Raw genomic sequence first — 21,449 nt, 5'->3', positions numbered from 1 at the left:
CCAGCGACGACAAAGGTCAGGAAGCACTCCTGGACAGTGAGGCCAGCCGGGCCCCAGCTCAGAGTGAGGCCGCCACGGGGACGCTCCGCACACCCCTCTGCCCCTTCCTTGGCCGGCGCCTACGTTCACTTTGTGGTTTGTCCCGCGACCTCCTTGGGGCCAAGGCAGCGGACTTAACCGTATGCAGCTTTGATTTCTTCTCAGCCTTTAGCAACAAAATCTTACACTTAAATCTGAAAACGCTTTGCAGTTGTTCTGGGGAAAGAAACACACACACACACACACACGCACGCACGCACACACGCGGTTGGTTTTATCCAGAGGTCCCCGAGCTTTCTTTGGAAAAGGTGCAAACGCATTAGGGCTCCGTGCCTGTATCTGACAAAGTCTCGTAACAGATAATGCCCTGGGGGTCGGGGAGTTGGATCTCCGGACCCTGCAGGCCTCGAGGCTCCTGCAAAAGAAAATGATTATTATTTGCATAATGGGATTTCTGTGGAAGTCATGATTAATCTTCAATCTCATATTAGTGAATGCGTGTGGACTTTATGCTTCCCCGCCGTTTGGTCCGATGCACCACACCGCCTGAAGACCCCTTAAGGTGGCCGAGCCGCCGGTGGCCCGTGGCCTGGGCTCCAGGAAGCCCAGGAGACAGGGCAGAGGCTGGCGGGGGACAGGGGGAGGGCGCTGGTGGCGGGGGCGGGGGGTGGCGAGACTGGGTTTTGTAATGCAGGGCCCGAGGTGGCCGAGCCGGCTGGGAGGGGACAGCGGGGCCAGGTGTGGGACCACAGCGTCTGAGCAACGACCTGGAAACCACCTCCCCCTGGTTTTCATGACCCCGGGGGGGCATGGAAAGGGGCTGAGGGCGCTGCATCCGTTCTGGATGTGCCCGGTGATTTTTTCCAGATGACCTCACAGGCTCTTTGGGGACGCTCCTGGCCCACCACCCCGGGCACGGGAGCTAGACTAGCTCCTGCTCTGTCCCCCTGCCCCAGGCACCACTCAGGCCCCCCTGGGGCTTGGCCTTAAAACCTGGACTCCAAACCCTGGCTCAGAATCCCTGGCTCCCCCGGGCCTCACGCCCCAGCCACACAGCCGGGCCAGGAGGCGGCCGCCGAGCTTCTGGAAGGCTCCAGGTGGTGGGATGCAGGGTGGGAGCCACGTGCTGCCAGGGCGGGGCGGCGCCGGGCTTGGGGAGAGGGCTGTGCACAAAGCCCTCATTCTCTTCTCCCTCCCTTCCCCCCCCCCCAAACGGAGAGCCAGCCAGATTTCCAGGGAAGGTTTTCTGTCCCTGCTCTGGCCCCTCCCCCAGCAAAGCCTCTTTGTCCCCTGCTTCCTGGCCGGCCACCATCTATAAACACCTCCAGCCTCTGAGGTCTGGGGTCCTGCCCCAGCCTGCAGACCCGGGGGACCCTCCACCTCCTCCCCACTCTCTGTGCCCGAGACGGCCTGGCATTTGGGGGAAGCAGAGACCGATCGGGCCTGGAGATCGGTCCTGGAGTTCCCCACGGCCCCAGACTTGACCCCTCTGTCCCCACCCGAAGATGGAGTAAAGTCGCCTCCTCGGAAGCCTCCCGAGGGCCCACTGAGGCTGCTCCACGGGGCTCCTGGCCTGGGGGGGGGGGAGGGGTGACGGCTCTGCTGGACAAAGGTCACGGCATGGCAGCCCAGGCCCGGTCCCCCCCCCCCTCCCCGTGGCCTTTGTCTTTTGCTGGAGGCATGGGGACTCCTGAGTGGCCCAGGCCCCCGCCAGTCACCCCAGACGCGCCACATCTTGGGGAGGCCCCGGGGGCACAGGTGACACTGACTGGGGCTTGGGGGTGGCAGTGAGCAGTCAGGAAGACAGGCAGGCATGGCGGGAGGGCGGCTCCCCCCGCACAGGCCTGAGAGGGATCGATGCCGCGTCCCTGGACGGCCCCCGGCTGCACCATCTGTCCCAGCCAACGTGAGGGATCCCTGCGCTCTCTCGACAGCCCCAGTGTGGACAAACGATTCTCAGCAGCCCCACGATGGGCAGCGGCTCAGCAGGCAGCGTGGCTACAGCATCGGGGTCGGGAGGGGGAGGTGCAGGGGGCCTCCCCGGAGGTGAACTCAGGACAGTGACACACACACACACACACACACACACACACACACACACCCCCGCTTCACTCCCCACCGGAGGCCGCCGCCCTGCTCACCCATGCAGAGCCTGGTGGAAGCCGGCAGGAGCCTGGTGCTGTGAGGGGAGAGAGGGGCCAGCGGACGCCCCCGGTGCTGCCCCCACACCCGGCCCGGCGGGCAGAGAGCAGAGGACGGTCACCCAGGGGCCATCTTCCCGCTGGCTCGCCCCCAGCCTCGGCTGGCTCTATTAGGGAGGGAATGTTTTATTAATATTGGATATTAAAGTTTAATAGTGTGATTACAGCGGAAAAATGGGACTTCACCTTCGAGGAGTATTAGAGGATCCCGAGGAGAGCCTGTGAGTGAGAGGGACATTTGTCACGGCCTCGCAGGACGGTCGCCTCCATCCATCACGCCCCGGGCGCGCCTCCGCGGCTGGTTGGCGGGCCTCGCCGTGACCGCCCTGTGGTGCCAGCTTCCACCCAGGGGCTCGGAGGCCACCAGGGAGGACCGGAGGGTGATGCGGAGGCCCCGAGACCCCCAAAGAGGGTGCTTCCCGCTCAGCCCCCTGCACCTCTCTGCCCGACCCTGGCCACCTTCCCCGGGCTGAGGGGAGGCCAGACACCCCTCCTCAGCTCTCTGTGGATGAAGGAGGCCTGGCCAGCCCTCTCGGGCCCCTCGGACACTTCTCCGGTGCCCCTTCCATGGGTGTCACGGCCAGAGGGCAGGGTGGGAGGCGGGGCCGCGGACGAGGGGTCTGGGAGGGGAAGGCACTGCCGAGCACCCGGTTCCCTCCCTCCCTGCCCCCAGGACAGAAGCATTGGGGCGCAGACCAATGAGGCACAGAGGCTCGTCAGCCCAGTGCCGTCCAGACAACTCCACGCGTCCGTCCACAAACCCAAAGGCTCCCTCCTGCCTCCGGGCTCCCCACATCCGCTGGGGGCACCTGCTGCTGCCCAGCCCCGCCCATGCGTCCCCCTCCTTGACCCGGGACCCTCAGCCCACCCCACCCCACACAGCCGCGCTTCCTTCTGCGGACGCTGACGGGTGCATGCCGTGGGGCGGGGAGCATTAACGCACATTTTGGGAAGAAGCTGCAGGTAATGGAAAGGCCTGGTGACCCAGGGACAGGCCCCGGGGCGGGGGTCCCAACGGCACCCGTGCTCGAACACGCAAGGGCCCCGTAGGCTGAGAAGCGGCGATGCAGGCCGCCGGGGCTCACTCTCCGGCCCACGGAGACGCCGCCGACCAGCCGCCCCCGACCCAGGCAGCCAGGGGCGATCAGTGACACTTGAAGGAAACCTGGCCAGGCGGCTGACACCCCAGACGCAGCGCAGGGTGGGGCAGCCTGGGGTCCTCGGTCCCCTGGGAAAGAACGCAGATTTCACACAGAGCCCGGCGCTCGGCGGAGCTCATGCGCCCAACCCCAGGCCTCAGGGGCCGGCACAGGCCTGGCATACAGCAGGTGTTTAATAAGTGAGCCCAGAAGACCACTCCGAACCAGGCAGACCCCTTTGGGCCCAGGTCCCGAGAAAACAAGGAAAAGTGGCTACAATGAGGAATCCCCCCCGCCCGCCCGGTGCCCCTGGGAGGTAGGCCTCCCCGGGGGACAGGAGTGGCTCATCCGGGCTCCTCTGGAGAGGATTCGGGGCCCGGCCGATGACAAGTCGCCTGGAAGCCTTGCAGACGGGAACCATTATGTGAGGCCACCGGGCCCTCCCTGGGAAGCAGTTAGTGTAGAAAAGTAGCAGAAACGGTGAATGGAAACATCCTCCCGACAAAGTGGCCCCACGGGGAGTGACCTCACCCGGAGGTGACCACTCGGCCACAGCGCACGGACAGGTGGAGACCCCACCGGGGGGGGGGGGGGCCGGCCCGCTCCCAGCCTGGAGGGTCCTGAGAGCCGAGGCCGTCAAGGCAGAGCCAAGAGGGGTCGGGAAAGCTGGGGGGCAGAGGAGGGCACCCTCGGTGTCACGTTCCCAGGAGCGTGGGGCAGGGAGCCCGGGGATCCCCCCCAGCAGCTCTCCACTGCGGAACAGCCCGTGGCCTCCATCAGCCCTGGTGGGGACCCCACAGCCCAGCAGCTCAGAGGCAGAGAGCTCAGGGGCGCACGCCCAGGAATGCACAGAGAAACCCCCTGAGGCCTTGGTCTGTGTCCCCCTCCTGGGAGTCGGCCCACGGGGGTCACGGGCACACGTGGACAGGGGTGGTAGCTGACGACGTGACTGTTCTTTGGTCACAGGAAACTCAGCAGCTGCAGCAGGTGCCTGACCCCCTGTGGGGACCCCCACCCCTTCACTGCGACTCTCAGGGATCAAGAGGAACCCCCAGGGGTGGGGGCGGCTGGCAGCCGGGCGGGGGGGACCTTGATTCATCCCAGACACCGTTGTGCACTCTGAGCTTTATATTAGGTTAAAATTTTTCGATTAAAAATAAAAGTCGAGGGCGCCCGGGTGATTCCGTTGGTGAAACATCCGACTTCGGCTCAGGTCACGATCTCTCGGTCCGTGAGTTCGAGCCCCGCGTCCGGCTCTGGGCTGACGGCTCGGAGCCTGGAGCCGGCTTCCGATTCCGTGTCTCCCTCTCTCTCGGCCCCTCCCCCACTCACGCTCTGTCTCTCAAAAATGAGTAAGTGGTTAAAAAAAATATTTTTTTAGTAGAATAAAAATAAATGTCCTCACGCTTGTCCGGTTGAATTTATCTCTCACCCAAGAAATGCTATTTTCCCCCCAAAACTGAGGACAGGGTGTGTATTACGGAGACACGGAGGCCTCCTCTCTCTGTGTTGAAGACTGTTACACGTGAGGATGTCACCAGAATTTCAAAGACTCCTGTGCAATGTGGCAGCCACCAGCCAGAGCGACAATTTCAATTTAGATTAATGAAAATAAATAAAACTGAAAATTCAGCTCCCGAGTCACACTAGTTCCGTCTCAAAGGCTCAACATCTACACGCGGCCACCCATTCCTGGCATCGTGGCCACCGAGGCAGGCTGCTCTGTGGTCCCCCCCCCCGCCCCCCCGCCGGGACCTCCTAGGCCTCCCCTGCGCACCGTAGGAGCTCAGTAAATACTGCGCCCTCATTCACACCCAGAGCTGGACGCAGGGAGTGGGATGTGCGAAGGAGGGGGCTGGTCAGGGAGGGCTTCCTGGAAGAAGCAGAGCTTCAGGCATCGGGAGGATGGCGGACCTGATGGATGCCTAGAGAGGACGGTGGAGGCCCCTGGTCAGAGACCACAGCACAAACCTGGGAGGAGGCAGGACCCCTCCCGGAGGACTGGCACGCAGGGCTCTGACCCCAGGGGCACAGACTCTGATGAACCGTCTTGACGGCCCCGAGCTTCCGGGCCGGCAGCCTTACCGATGATTCTGGTGGGCAGAAACCCTTTCTGCAGGGCCGTCTAGACCCCACGGAAGTGAGAGGGGAGGGTCTGGGACAGACCCGGCGCTGTCTGCACCCTGTGGGGCTGTGCACGTCGCGTGTTGCACGGACGGGAGACCCCGGCTGGCTGCTCCTGTCCTAGCCCGGCCCCCGGAGCCCCGGACACAACCCCCACGGCCTGGCGTCCTCTTTCCCGCCTGAGCCTAGTGACCGCTACTCACATCTCGCAGGAGAAAATAACGCACCTACGGAAACCCCTTTCCTTGTGTTGTGTTTTTTATTTAATTTTCCAACGAGCGCGCTCTTTTATCATCCAAAACCGTGAAAGTAAATTAAGAAGAAATGGGTTTCTTTCAATTAGGCTCAGCGTTGCTTTGAGTAACTGCCTATAATTCTATTTAATGAAAAAATAAAATCATTATTCCACGTCTCCCCCTGCCCTGTCACAAGCCCACAGACGGGCCCCATTAGCGTGCACCGTAGATTTATTTAATTAGAAAAATATTTTGTTTTCTCTGATTCTTTGGGAAAAGAAAAAAAAAAAAAAAACCTCCAGGCACAAAATTAATCAAATCTGTTACCTGGCGGTTAATGGCTCCCGCACGCGGGCACCTCTGTGTCCACACGGTTGCTCCCACCCCCGGATTTCCACCCGAATTTGGGCGCATACCGCCAGCGGGCGGCCACCACGCCCGCCTGGCTGTGTCTGGCAAGCTCCGATGCCAAGACCCTCGCTGTGGGGTGGGGCCCCCATGGCAGGCACGTGGGGAAAGCGGCCAAGTTGTTCATTGCCAAATGCCCGTCCTCGGGGCGCGCGCATGATGCGCAGGAAGCCGGGGCCCAGGCCGCGCACGTGCTGCTGGTTAGACCAGGGCCCCTGTGACGGCCTCATCCGGCCCCCAGGTTCCCGAGCGGGGTCCAGGGTGGCCAGGGGAGTGGGGACAGGGACCAGCCTGCCATCAACAAGAAGCTCCTGTTTCTGGGATTCCGGCCCCGATGACCCACCCCACAGGGTGACATCGGGTGACCCCCACTCGCACCTCAGTGCTCTCGGCTGCCCAGCCGAGCACACCCTGGGGGATGTGTCCCTCCCCTGCCCGCGTTTTCTTCCTTCTTTCTCCTTCCGGATCCCCGTGGAAATCGTCACTAATTCCGGTAGAACATGGGCGGGTAAGCAGAGAACTTGATTTAGAGGGACCGTGTGGCACCTGCTTTGGCGTGGGGACCTGGAACCCCGCGTGTGTGGGCACAGGGCCCCCGAGGGAATCAGAGAGAAGCCACTATCCTGCCTCCTCCCTGTGACCGTGTGGTCCCCGCTCATCCCACGACGTGGACGTGCGTCCCCGGCCTCGTCAAACCCTGATTTGTTCCTTCAACAGGGCTGAGGATTCAGAGGCAAGTTTTGTCTTCGCTTTTGCTTCCGTTCCTTTTTCCAAGAAGAGGAGCTTAGCTTTGCTGCAGGGAAACCAGGGAGGAGCGAGGGAGGGTCTCCATGGCGACTCCCAGGTCCCGAGTGGGGCAGCCCGGTCCCACGTCTGTCTTGAGTTCTGCTCAGGAACCACGGGCTTCATTTTGCCAATAGTCACCGAGGCTGCAGAGGTCCCACCCCTTGGCTGGGGTCTCCGTCAGGCCAAGTCCAGCAGCCTGACCTGTGACCCTCACTCCCGCGTGCAGCCTCTGACCCCAGGTCCCAGGGTTGCTGGGGCACAAGCCCTTGGTCCCCCCCCCCCCCCCGCACTCAGCCCCCGAGGGCTGCCCCAGCACAGCGGCTCAACGGAATAGAAGCAGGTGACTATCAGCGTGTCCCCCACTGTCGAGACCCTGGACCCAGGAGGCCCCACCAGGCGTGTGCTCAGCTGGCCCCTGGCCTGAGCTTCCCGGGGAGGGCTGAGCTGCACGGAGCCACGGGCTCAGAGGGACAGGCCCCAGCTCCCTGTCCCAGGCGCCCGGCTGGCCCTCCCTTGCCCTCCGGGGCAGAGCAGACCACGCCGACTTCAGAGATCCGGCCACAGGCCTGGGGAGCCTCAGTTCGGGGGAGCTCTGAACTCCCAGGCCCGAGGCTAGCCCACCGGGCCCTCCCAGGCTCTGCCTTCCCTCTCTGCTAGGATGGGTGATTTGCACTTAATCTCCCCGTTGAGACAGAAAAGGCTGGAAACAGACACGTTGAAACAGACGGCTCTCGCCCAGAGCCTCCAGAAGGAACATAGCCTTGCCTGTGCCTTGATGTTAGGACTCTGGCCCCCAGAAGGCTAACACAACAAATTAGCGTTGTTTTTAGCCACTAAGTTGGAGGTAATTTGTTACAGCAGCCGCCGGGAGCTAATACAGGTGCCCTGTTTTGTTTCTTCTTGCCCGCGGGTTTTGTTAGCCGCAGAGGGTTCGTGTTCGGGCCCCACAGCAACTGTCCCGTGTCAAACGCATCTGGCGTCGTAAACGCCGCTGTGACGGCCATCTGGGTCCCCCGCACTCACGACGCTTCACATCACGTCCTCTGCGTGGATCCCACACAGACCCACCGGTTCCAGACGTTTCTAAGGCCGCTGCCACAGCGCTCTCCTCAAGCGTCGTCCTGGCCCGACCCCATCAGCGGTGGACAGGGGCGCTCAGGCTCGCTCTCCGCGAGGCGTCCCTGCAGCTTCGAAGGGAGGCTTGCTTCAGCCTCGGCCGTACGTGGGCAGGGGGCTGTCCCTCCCTCGAGGCCCTGCACCGGCGTCCCTGAGGCCTCGGGGCCCCTGCCCTTCGCATAGACTCTTGCGCCTCACGGGGCTCCGGCTTCTCAAGATTGATGTGCCCGGCCCAGTGCCCGCTCTGCGGGGCCACCTCCCGGGCTCTGCCTGCTCTGAGCTCCCAGCCAGGAGCGATGTGGGCCCCAACTGTAGAACTCTGGTTCCTGCGAGGACACCCGTGTGATCGGAACGAGACAGGGCAGAAAACCGGTCTCTGTGGGTGTTAATAGTCAGGACCGCCTCTCCATCCCTGGACCTCCCGGCCCGCCCCCCCCCCACCCCCCCCCACCCCGCCTTTGTGAGCCTGAGGGCCCAGCCTCCCTGCTTCCTGAAGGCACCTGGGAGGGAGTCTTTCTTGCAAGAGGCCCGGCTCTGCGTGGAGCACGGCCTCCCTCTGCTGGCGCCCATGTGCAATGACCTCAGGAGGTAATCCCAGGAGGCCGCCTCCAGGATGGCTCGGGATCCTGGGGCCACAGGCCTTGGATGGTGGGGGGCCTTGGGGGCCGAGAAGGCAGACGCCTTCCACTCAGTCGGGGCTGCAGGCCTGGCCCCAGGGGGGAGCCAGCATCCGCTGAGCACGCGCTGTGAGTCGGCAGGTGCCGGGCCGCCCCAGACGGCAGGCTCCCTGATCCCCTGTGGGCTCAGAGCAGATACCACGAAACTGTTTCTTCAGGAAGGAAACTGAGGCCCAGGCACGGACAGTGATCCGTAGGTGAGGCCGTGCTGGGGTAAGAGCCCTGTCTCTCCAGAGGTCACCGCCCACCCTGGGGGGACAGCCAGCCTAAAGACGATCCGGCCACCCTCCCCCACTGCCCAGATGGAGACCTGGAGGCACGGGACGCCCTCCGGTCCGTCCTGGAGCGTTCCCTCTGCAGGCTGCCTGGCTGGGGCCACCTTGACCTTGACTGGGCAGCCCTGGAGGGTGGGGCCCAGGGACAGGAGGGGCTGGGGCCCGGCCGCTGCCCCTCCCACCCCACAAGACTTCCTCCCAAAATGACTGGGGGCAGGAGGCCAGGAGGGGCGGTGAGTGAGAGGCGCCAGCTGCCAGGCATCTAAGGTTGGGCCAGACCCCAGGGCCCCTCCCTGCACGGGGCTGAGCCTCTCCCCGAAGCCTGGCTCCCCGCCCTGCCCACCCTCCGGTCAGCTCAAGGTCTGACCCCACTGGAGCCCAGCGCCCGCGCCCCGATGCCCGGCCCCCGCCCCGAGAGGCCGCCAGAGGCCCCGGCACCGTCCCGGTCCCCCTGGGCCTGGCTCACGGGTTACAGCTTCCCGGGCCCTTCCCACCACCACCCCCCAGATGCCTGGGCGCAGCGGCACTCACGGCCCAGGCAGATGAAGGGTTTCTCTCATCACCGTCGTGAGCGGCTCCCCTGGCTCCAGAGAGAGGGGCCTGGCGGGCTCAGCAGGAATAAACAGCGGGCTGACTGTTTATCTGCCCTGACGGCGAAAGCTGGGACATTTCTGTCCACCGGCCCGTCGCTCCTGGGGGCCTGGGGGCCTGGGGGGCTGGGGGGGGGGGGGCTGGGGCAGGAAGCTGGCTGGAGCTGGGCCAGACCCAGAATCCAAGACTGAGCTCGCCTCGGCCCCTCCCAGAGGCCCGGCTCACTGGGAGCAGGGGGTCACCACCCTGCAGGGGTCCCGGCCCCCTGACCGCCCGCCAGCCCCCAGCCCCCAGCCCCCGCTTCCAGCCAGAGGGCCTGCCCTCCAGGGAGATGTCGATGTCGGAGGATGGCACGGTGCAGCCTCCACTTGTGACCCACACCGCTCCCCATTCCCGGGCTCCTCTGGGCCTCAGCTCCTCCGCCGGGAGATGGGGGCAGGGGAGGCCCGGGGCTCGCGGGGCCTGAAGCTTCTCGGTGTGGGGTCCGCTCTGCAGAGAGAGTATCAAGTTAGGCACAGGGCCTCGTGGACACCCTGAAGCTAGCTCTCCCCGTCCGTCCCAGCGGGGCGGACACAGCCCCTTGGAGGCACACCGCAGGGTCGGGCAAACGAGCCGGCACGCAGTCAGGGCTGGGCAGGCGCTGGCGTTACTGAGTGCCTGGGGCACACGCCCACACGCGCGCTGTTTTGCACGTGTGCACCCCCGTGTGTACGCACCTAAGGGCGCAAAGAGCTTTCGTATTCGTGGGACTCTGAGAAGCTCGGGGCATCCTGGGGAGGAGGCAGGAAGGGGGCTCACGGGGGGCGGGGTGGGAGCTGCGCAGCCCGATGGGGGCAGGCCCGAGTCGGGGGCGCCCTGCACCCAGGGGCCTGCATTCCTGGAGCACCCCCAGGAGGGAGGGCCGCAGAGAGAGGCTGTGGGTGGGCCTGGGTCTCTGTGGCGGTCAGAGCCCCAGCCAGCACCCCAGGGCCGGTCGGAGCACAGGGGCAGCAGCGAGTGTGGCCCCAGCCCAGGCCCACGGCCCTCGCCCCGCTCACGAAGGGCCTGGAGGCAGCAGGGGGCCCCCCCCCGTACCACCTCCGAGGGAGGGAAGTCCCAGAGGACCCGGGCCCTGAGGCCCCCTCCAGCCCAGATGAGAGGGAGGAGGTCGTTCTGTTTGAGCCCAAGAATAAAAGGCATTCAGATGATTCCGGCGCAACCCGGTGTGGTGGGATCAAGGTCAGAGCCGCCACAGCAGGCCGCGGGGCCTCCGTGGGGAGCACGGGCCTCGTCCCGGGGGCCGTGGGAAGGCCCTGGACGGGGCTTCTCTGGGGGGCAACATCCCGCAGGGCGGGGGCTTCGCGGACCCACGGACTCAGCCCAAGCAAGCCAACCCTACTTTCCAGGACATCCCACGATCCTGGCATCCCATAACGCCACGCTATTTTTAAGGACAAGACCCTGGGAGATGTGCTCGTGTGCGGCCAGGGTGCCAGCACGTTTCAAAAATCCAGAGCTCATCTTTGACATCACCGGCTCAGACTTTGACATCGTCATCGTCGGACAGAACCCGCACAGAGCTGCCCCGAGGCCGAGGCGGCCCGTCCCACCTGCTGCTTCTAAAGCTTCCGTGCAGGAGCCTTTCCAGCCCCCGTCCAAAGGGTTTCCAGAAAGATGAAGGGTGTGCTTGCTGGTAGGGGGATGAGAAGTTTATCACCGTGTTAGGACGGGGACAGCCTGCTACGGGGACGAAAAGGGCAGTCAGTCCCTTAAAAAAATTAGTTAGAGCATCTCAAAGTCCAGAGTGACAGCACAGGAGGGAACGATCCTTCGCCCCTCGCCTCCCTCGCGTCGCTTGCACGGCAGTGTTGCACGCGCCCTGCAGGAAGGGACGGGGGAGATCTCTGAATCCGGGCCGACCCACGGAACACAGCAGCATGCGGCTCCAAGGGTCCGGCGTTTCGTGTTTTCTCTCCGAACGAACTCAAGCCGGCCCGTCACAGGTGAGACCCCAGCCGCCCCAGCCCACGGCCAGCCCCCAGACACGGGAAGACCGTCCCTGACCCGCTGCTGACCAAGGACATGTGAACAATTACCAGCACTGAGTGGTTTAAGACCCTGGGGTGCCTCGTTCCGCGGCTGTAGCTAGCTGAGGCGGACAGCATCGGGGTCAGAGACAAATATTTCATCAGAACATCCTCACTATCTGCTAAAATACCGAGACTCAGAAAGAGCTTTCCTTTTATCACATGATGTTTCACTGTTGTCTGCAATACTTTTGGGGGGGAACCAAGGTGTCTGCTAATACGGAATTTTACGATAACGGCGTATGTGGGTATGGTTCTGCAAACTTACATTTTCTGCTCGCTTTTGTAACATGCGTCATTTGTATCCCTCGAACGCGGAAAATATCACACTTCTTTGATTTTGCTAAATGAAACGTGGACGCCATAACACACTAGGCTATTTTGGCCATGCAGGAAATCCATACCGAGACCACAGAACTGCTCTTCTGCTGTGGCTCTGCAGCCACGGCTGTCACGGGCAGGACAGTCCTCCCAACGGGGAACAAATCCCTGGCTGGGGCTCCGTCCGATCCCAGACCCCTGTCCCTCCGCTGGCAGGGAGGCTCGGCTGCACCGGCATTGCTGGGGTCTGAGCTGCGTGACTGGACCCATTCATTTGACCTCGGGGCGGACAGAAGCCCAGGACAGGCTGGCAACGGAAGGGTCAGCCACGGCCTGCAGTCCAGAGAACCAGAAGCAACCTGGTTCCGGGCGCAGGCACCTGCCGCCAGCTTCCCCGACTCAGGAAACCTGTCTCCTGCCCGCTGGCCCCCAAGTCCCTCTTGCTTCCCAGGGATCTTGCCCCCGATAAACTTTCAAACCCCGTTCTTCCTTAAGCTCTTGATCACAGAGAAATCGTACTATTCTTGTTCTGATTTTAAAACCGCAACCACGGGGGCGCCTGGGTGGCTCGGTCAGTGAACCGTCCAACCCTTCGTCTCGGCTCGGGTCATGATCTCACAGTTTTGTGAGTCTGAGCCCCGCGTCGCGCTCTGCCCTGACAGCCCGGAGCCTGCTCGGGATTCTCTCTCTCCCTCTCGCTCTGCCCCTCCCCTGCTCTCTCTCTGTCTCTCTCAAAATAAATAAACTAAAAAAGTTAAAATCACAACCACCGTTTTCCAAAGGAGGAAGAGCAATTGCATTCACGTCAACATTTTAGACATTTGCAAGGAAACAAATTTTTCGTATTTAAGTGCTTCCGTTTTCTGATAAGACACACCTCCCTGAAGACTTGTTGAACTCTCGTAAGTCCAACGAATTAAACTGTTAAATATCGACAAATCTTTAAAGTCTCTCCAAATTCCAGGGCTGTTCACAAACTCACTAAAGTCCTATTCAACTTAAAATTATAAATCTGGAGACGACCTGGGCGGTTGAGCGTCCAACTTCAGCTAGGTCACGATCTCGCGGTCCGTGAGTTCGAGCCCCGCGTCGGGCTCTGGGCTGATGGCTCGGAGCCTGGAGCCTGTTTCCGATTCTGTGTCTCCCTCTCTCTCTGCCCCTCGCCCGTTCATGCTCTGTCTCTCTCTGTCCCAAAAATAAATAAAACGTTGAAAAAAAAATTTAAAAAAATAAAAAAATAAAAAAAAAATCTGGGGACGACCGGGTGGCTCAGCCAGCTAAGCTTCTGACTCCTAATTTCATCTCAGGTCACGATCTCACAGTTCATGGGTCCGAGCCCTGCGCCGGGCTCTGTGCTGACAGTGTGGAGCCTGCCTGAGACTCTCTCTCTCTCCCTCTCTCTCTGCCCCTCCCTCATTCATGGGCGCGCGCGCTCTCTCTCTCAAAAATAAATAAGCTAACTGAAAAAAATTACAAATCCGGATCAGTCATTAAAGTTTTAAACTAGAAGCATAAGGCTAGTCCATTGGATGATCTAACACGCCAAACTCTTTTAAATATATAGCGAGTACCAACATACCAAGCCCAGGGTGCTGGTTTCTAAATTTAACAACACGATAGGCATAGGAGAGTCCTGCTTTCCAGTGTCATCGCTTTGCTTGGTCCCCATGCTCGAGGGGACAGAGATGGTTACTCACCAGGGAGATGAGGGGTTGTGACACCCCACCTCCCTGCAAGTGCCCTTTCTCACGATCTACCCGGCCGAGCTTTTTATAACCACCGTGCAATGGCCTCCAGACCTAAAAAGGGCCGCTCTCACAGTCCGCGCCTGTGGGTTTAGATCCGGTCGGCATTCGGGGCCCCTGGGGAGGTCCGCCACCCACGCTCAGGCCGGAGCCGCAGAGCCCAGGGAGGCCGCGGCCAGCCGCCAGTCCTCAGGCAACATGGCCAAGAGGTAGCTGTCGCGAGCCACCGGGAGCCTGGGCTTGTCTGCTTCCGCTCGCCTCTCGTTGCTGGAAACGTCTTCCCAGCGGGCGCGGCAGACACCCGAACGCCGTCCACACCGCAGGTCGGCCCCGCGCGGCCCTCGAATGTGGGGCCTTCCCCTCCGCCCTCCTGGGGGTGGCACCACAGCCACAGGCAGCAGCGGGCATCGAGTTCCGCCTCTGCCCTTGGCCCGAAGCCGGGCGGAACTTAGCCACACACGATACGTGGGTACAAGCATGTGAGTCACTACACAATCGATCCCGAACTCGCGCACGTGAGGCGGCGAGGCACCGGGTCCTAGGGACCGGGGGTCGGCTTCCCATCGGAGGCGTTGGGACCGGCTCTGCTCGGGAGTCGCAGCACATCAGCCCAGCGACGCTTGGAGAAGTCCCACACGGAGCGTGTTTCCCAAGCAGGTCACGTTGTGCCCGTGTGACCCTGCTGAGGACTGTATGGTTTGGGTCACGACCCCCCCCCCCGTTTGCTCCCCTCCTTGCCGAGCCCCCCAGGAGTCAGAGCTTCGCCACCCTCCCGACTTGGGGCTGCGGCTGGCGAGATGGCTTTGCCGTGCTCTGGGGAGGGCGGCCCCTGCCCCCCAGCACCAGCAGTCCCACGCACACCGTGACCAGGAAGTGGCCTGCTGGGAGACACCGCCACGCCGGGCTCTCGGCTCCTGCAGCCAAAGGTGACCGACACAGAAACCGGAACCAGAAGCGGGTCCCGCCCCAGCGATGACGGCACGGCGACATCGGCTTTGGTGGAGAGAAAGTTCTGGGGGAGCCGGAAGCATGTCGTGTCACGACACAGCAGAATGTTTCCTAAACGATGCCCGTGACAACCGGGACGGCAGGTCTGCGGGGAGGCAGCGTGTGGTTCTAGGGAGGACGCTCTGAGGCGGGTCCGAGGTGGACAGTGGGCTTCGGCCGGTTGCCTGGGAAACACGGTGCTTGGAGAGCTGATGGCCTGTCCCAAGCGGGCACGGCGGGGGAAGGGGCATCCAGAAATCCCCGGACCGCACGGTCAGAAGATGAAATTCTTCCTCATGGGTAAAAGTAGAAGATTCCAGATTAAGACCCAGCCTGGGGACAAAGCCCGAATCGGGGGACGGGCCTCATGCCTTCGGGGGGGACCACTGGTGGGGCGGGGGTGGCTGCGGCCAAGTCTAAAGAAGCAGCACAGGGGCGCCTGGGTGGCTCAGTAGGTTGACCGTCCGACTCTTGATTTCGGCTCAGGTCTCGATCTCAGGGCCATGGGATCGAGTCCCGAGGCCGGCGCTTCCTTGACCGTAGAGCCTGCTTGGGACTCTCTCTCTCCCTCTCTCTCTCTGTTCTCCCCACCCCCAAATAAATTTAAAAATTTATCTTAAATCTGAAGAGGGAACACACCTAGGAAAGAGCGATGGGTGTGGCTTTGGGAACACAGAACTGTGTCAACTCAAATATATATATTTTTTTAGGATTTAAGACAGTAGGACTGGCCGGAGAGCCACCAGCCCGGATTGACTGCTAAGGATAGAAAACAACCGTTGGCCCCAACCTGTCCACAGTCGGGGGGCAGGCGAAGGAGGCTCCTCAGCCACCGGAGACGTGATCTTCTCAAGGCCCCCGCAGATGTGTCCAGGAAGATGCCGGAAACAGGGGCATCTCCCCGGGAGTGGGACCAGGAGCCCGCAGTTCACGGGTTGTGGCTCCACCGCGGCACCGGGACCGCCGGGGCCCATCACTCAGCTCCGTGGCCCGCACACGGGTCTCGGGGCCCGGAAGCCACGTCCAGACATAATGCGCGTCACAAGAGCCTGGATTTTGAGCTCGATGCCTTTCAGGGGTGGAGCGTCTTGCGTGTGTCAGAGAAGCAAGCGTTTGTGACCAAATGTTGGGACAGGCGGTGTTCCCACCGTCGCTCGCTCCCTCCCACCCGCGCCCTGCTTCCCTGCGGGAGAGGCCCCTGGCCCGGACGCCAGGACACGGTGGGGGGCAGGGGGAGCAGAGCCGCCCTCGGCCCTAGTGGACGCAGGTGACGTACACGTGCAGGATTGGTCTGTCCCTCGGGTCGCGTCCCCCTCCATCAGTCTCCCGAGGCTGCTGCCAAAGTCGTCACAAACCTAGCGGCTTAAAACAACCGAAATGTGTTCTCTCACTGTGCTGGAGGCCGGAAGTCCAATCTGGGTGTCACAGGGCTAAAACCAAGGTGCTGGCAGGGCCGGTTCCCTCTGGAGGGAGAGGCGTCTGCGCCCCCGGCCTGCGGCCCCACCTCGGTCACCACAGCCGGCAGCAGCTGCTCTCTCCTCTGACTCGACCCCTGCTGACCCCTGACGACATGGCCCCACGAGGAGAAGCCAAGTGGCAGCCACATCCGCAAGGAATCGGGGCTGGTGAGGAGGCCAGGCTGCGTCCTCCTGGGCCTCCCGCGGCGATGACACCTTCTGGAACCATGCGGGGCTCCCCAAGGCCCGCTGCCCCCACCCTTGCCCCCCACAGCCCTCCCCGCTGGGCACGGGGCCACAAGCAGGTGGCGCTCATGCCCCCCCTACGCCTGTGGCTCATCACTGGCTCCCAGGGGGCTTTGCAGGGACAGGGCGGCAAAGCCCGCACGACGTGCTGGAGAGAGAACACGAGGGCATCCCGCTGCCCGCTCAGCACAGACAACGGAAGCCCCCTCTGCGGTCCCCATGCTCCCGGGGGCCGGCTCTCTGCTCTGAGGACCCTCGGCGACCCAGCGCTCCGGCCCTGCCCCCCCCCCCATTAGACGCCGGGCCTCGTTTTCAGCGGGGTCTGCCCTGGAAAGGGGTGGGGATCCAGCCCCAACCATCACGGAGGCTGCCGGCTGCCCGGTCGGAGGCTCGTCCAGGGTCACACCTCAAGTAGCGTCACCGCCGACAGTGCAGCCAGGGTGACGAGGAGACCCCGTCACCATCCATCAGCACCGTGCCAGCGGCTCGGCCGACGCTCCGGCCAAAGGGGACGCGTGGGAACCAGCGAGGAGGAAGAAAAGCCACGTTGCTTCCAGCCGGCACGACCCCGGACCGTGAAAATGCACTGGTATCAGCTGTAAGGCCGTTCCAAGCCCCGGGAAACATCAGTCCGTGACTGGGGACAGAATGAACGTGGAGAAACCCAGAGCCGTCACGGGTGCAAACGACACGTCCCCGTGTGGTAAGATGCCCGTGTAACAGGGAAAAAGGTGAAGTAGGTAGGAGCGACTCAGAAATGAGGAAGGTCTGCAAATGGCAAAACTTCCTAAATTAATCAATAAATGTAAGAAAAGCTCTCCTAAAATATGTCGCACAGCTTTTTATGGGAACCAATCAGATTGTAAATTTTGTTTTAGTGTTTATTTATTTTTGAGAGAGAGAGAGAGAGAGAGAGACAGAGCACAAGCAGGGGAGGGGCAGAGAGAGAGGGGGACCCAGAATCCGAAGCAGCTCCGGGCTCCGAGCTGTCCGCACAGAGCCCGACGCGGGGCTCGATCCCCCGAAACCTCGAGACCACGACCTGAGCCGAAGTCTGACTCTCAGCCGACTGAGCCACCCAGGCACCCCTGGAACCAATCAGATTCTGAAATCCGTGTGGAAAAGAAAACCTGAAGGAGTGGCCAACGCCGGCCCTGAGTTGGCTGCACAGCCCGGGAGCTGACACAGGTGTCTTCACTTCGTGGTGGCCGGAAAATGTCAAAAGACTTGTCTTTTGTGACCCCTGGAAATAGCGGGACGTAACTGTTCGCAGCCATTAGTGAAGTCTTGTGGGCACGGGCTCCCGCCGTGGGTGGTGAGGACGTGGGACAGAGCCAGCCTGGCCGGAAGTGACCATTCCTCCCGGGGCCAGCCCTGTTCTGGGGCGGCGCGCGGCCACGCTTAACCCCACCCCCCGGGGCTCGCCGAGTCCGGCCGAGCGCACTGGAAGGCGGTGCTCAAGGTGCTGGGTCCCTGCCCCGGTCCGCTGACATCCCAGCCGGGGACGCGGACGGTCGAGGGCACGACGGGGGGCGTCTCGGATGGGGTGGCCGGAGCGCGCCTCTGCAGAGGAGATTTGGAACGGAGGCCCGAGCGTCGCCAGCTCCTGGAGGGAAGGTAGGAGAGGAGAGGCCAAGGCCGCGGGACAGGAAGCACCCGGGGTCCGGTGCGATCAGAGAGGCGACCCAGGGCTCAGCATACACCACAGCCACCCCCTCACGGGGCTGTTCTGTAGGGGTGTGTGTGTGGGGGGGGGGGGTTGTGAGGCAGGGGAAGCCGGCGCAGAGCCCGGCACATGGCAGGAGCCGAATGAAAGTCCCCTCTTTTGAGGAGTGAGACCCGATGTTCGGCTGAGCAGCTGCGGGTCCACCAGACGAGCAGGTGCAAACACAGATACTTTGCACATGGCGACGAACTTCGGGGGACGCTAGGAGCCCCCCCCCCACCCCTGCACCAGCCCCGCCCTCAGCCTGCAAGATGTCGCGGAGTCGTTTTGGCCAGAAGCCCCCTCCCCCGATGGCTACTCTTGTGGTCTCCCCACCCCACCCCCCCACCCCCCCGCACCGAGTGCCCCCGGCCCCGTCCCCGCTGGTAGCTGCTCCTGTCGGGGCGGCCTCCAGGCTTGGCTGCGCCTCTGTCCCCCCCTCCCCCGGTGTCGCCCAACCGGGCCGGATTCCCGGCTCCTCCCGTCCACCCCGAGCCCACCGCCCAAGGAGGGTGCGGGAAGGGTCCATCCAGGGCCGGTGTCGGCGGCCTGAGTCTCGGGGGGACGGCTCGCCGGGCACCCCGCCCTTCGTGCAGCACTGCAGCCAGCCCCGTGTCAACCCCTAATCGCGCCCTGCTGGTGCACGTCACCGGGGCCACGAGGCCGCTGCGCGGAGGGCACCCCTGCCCCAGGAGGGGCAGGTCCGCCCGACTTCATTAATCTGACGCCGGCTCGAGTGTCAAAGTGCACGCGATTTCTTGTAAAAATGATCTGGTTGCTAATTAGGCTGTTTATAACTTGTTCCCTGGTCACTAATGATAATTAACATGCAAATTAGCTCGGGGAGGGGAGGCTCTGGGGCCCCAGTTCATTACCCCGTTAATTACTGTTTGCATACTTAGACAGCACAGATATAAATGGCGGCGGTTAACGTAACGGGCAGGATGATAATTACACCAACGACATCTCGAAAAGTCATTTCGTTGTGTTATTTCTCTGCGTGATTAATGATTCCGTGCCTGCTTGATAGACTTCGTTTATTCAAACCAGGATACGTTCTGTGCACAAACCAGCCAGCAGGCCCATTAACCCCCGCGCCCCTCCCCTGCCGGCTCCCAAGTCCCGGAGGAAGGGGAAGGCAGAGGAGAGAGTTGAGTGGCTTTGGGGGAGGAACTTTCCAAACTTTCCCCTTCCTTCCTTCCTCCCTCCTTCCCTCCCTCCTTCCTCACTTCCCCCCTCCCTCCCTCCCTCCTTCCTTCCCTCTCTCCCTCCTTCATTCCCCACCTGTCAGGTACCTGCTGGACAACTGTAGCCCAACCTTGCTCTTCGGGAGCCAACATCCCAAGGAAAAAAGCCAACATCAGGCAAGCACACTGTGCCAGGTGGCAAAGCAGATGAGGCGGCAGGGGGGGAAGAGGGAGCTGCTTTAGATGCAGGGGTCGGGGGGAGGGATGGTCAGGGAAGGTCTCTGTAAGGAGGGACGATTGAGCCCAGACCTGAAAGAAGCGAGAGAGGAAGTGTCAGGGAAGAGGAGCAGGCAGTGCAAAGGCCCTGGGGCAGGACGGGCTCCTGGAGGAACCGGTGGGGTTGGGGACCTCAAGGGAGCCAGGACGGCTGGGCTGAGTGACCGGCGGGGGCGGGGGCAGTCCCATGGGCAGGAGCTGTTAGTTCAGGGGAGCCCCAGAAGCCTCCTTGATAGAAACACCTGATGAAGAGCCGTCTCCACTGGCGCCTAAACCGAGGCTTCACCCACAGCAGCGCCCCTGGCGCAGAGACGGCCCTCGGCCAACCGCCAGCCCTGTAATTGAGACTGAAACACGCAGAGCGACAGGTGGGCGGGTGGGTGAGGGGAAGGGGGGGCGCCCCTCCCCCGTTGCATTATTGATGGGGAGGAGCCGCCCCGGGACAGGTGTGGCCTCCGCCTGCCAGGCCGAGGGACGAGGGACGGGGCCAGGCCTGGGGGCGGTGCCCCGCGAGGAGGAAGCCCCAGGAGGAGAGGGCCTCCCCGCAGGCTCCAGGCTCCAGAGGACGCCGACACCCCCTGCATCGTGCCTGTTTGGCCGCAGGGACGAGAAGCTAAAATTTCATCTGGTGACGACCAGGTCCCCACCCACTGCCGTCCCCGGATCCCTGCTGGTGTCCAGCCACTGTGGCCACAGGTAAGCCCCTCAGGGTGAAGTAGGGGCTGCTCAGAGTCCCGAGGGCGTCCTGAGCTTGGCAGCCGGGGGGAGGGGGGGGGCCGGGCGGCTCACACGCCCTCGGACAGCACCCCGGGGCTCACGGGATGCTGGATGGATTCTGAGCCCAGAGAAAGAATGGAGCCTCGAATGGCCACCCAGCCAGGAAGCAGCCCTGAGCGAGCCCAGAGTCACCTGTTAGGGGCCCAGGAGCACCCTGCCCACCCGCCTGACACGAGGCGAAAGCCACAGAACTGTGAGGTCAATCCCAAGGCCACAACCAGCAGTCCGCATCCCTAAACCACTTCTGTTTCCAACTTCCCTGCCATGCTTCTGCTCACACCGAAGAAAATTCTGGTGACGGGGCTCAGAGCTCCCTTTCCAGCTGGTGGGTCTTTATCCCCGAGTCGGCCATGACCGGGACGGCATCCAGAGCGGGGACCACGCACCCCCGCGGGGGGTCACGACATGGGTGCCCGTGTCCCTCGGAGCTGCCACTCCATGGCTGTTTCCGGGACAGCAAGGAGTCCTACAGGAGACCCCCTCCCTCCCTCTCCGGGCCGGGTCTGATAAGCCCGGGGCGCCTCTGGCAACCGGGAGGGACAGCCCCTGCGGCCCCTGTTCCCACCAGGCTCGTGACCCACACAGCGCTTGAGGGCTCCTCACCGCAAAACCCCGTTTCCCCTAAAGCTGGGGATGAGCCGTGGCCTCCCCTCAAAGACGCCACCTGTCCTGTCCTGTTCTAGAGGACACAGCGGCACAAGGGCTCCACCTGACGCTGGTCAGGGAGTCAGCTTCCTGTCGAATTCAGGTCAGCCCACGCATACGTGACACCTGCTCGCGGTCCTGCCTCCTGAGCCCCCCACCCGGTGGCAGGAGGCAGGGGCCCTGGGCTTATCCGCCAAGTGTATGGCTCTGAGGCCGGGGGGCCGTGGCCACGGCTCGTGGTCCACTGAGATCACCGGGATCGTCTGGCCTGCGCCTGCAGGCGTGCGGGCTCCATGTGCAGGGCAGAGAGGCAGGGGGCCCATCAGAGCTGACGTGCTGGTGAAAGGCCTGCCGCCTGTGCGCCCCGGGCCCCGCACGGCCCCATGTGGCGTCCCCACTCTATTATGGCTTTTGCCTAATTAGGGTAATTTAAGTGAGAGTAATC

Source organism: Herpailurus yagouaroundi, unplaced genomic scaffold (genome assembly GCF_014898765.1).
Source record: "Herpailurus yagouaroundi ecotype Mexico unplaced genomic scaffold, PumYag 77, whole genome shotgun sequence".
Taxonomy (NCBI): domain Eukaryota; kingdom Metazoa; phylum Chordata; class Mammalia; order Carnivora; family Felidae; genus Herpailurus; species Herpailurus yagouaroundi.
The sequence above is the reverse complement of the archived record's forward strand: the minus strand, read 5'-3'. Positions refer to the sequence as shown.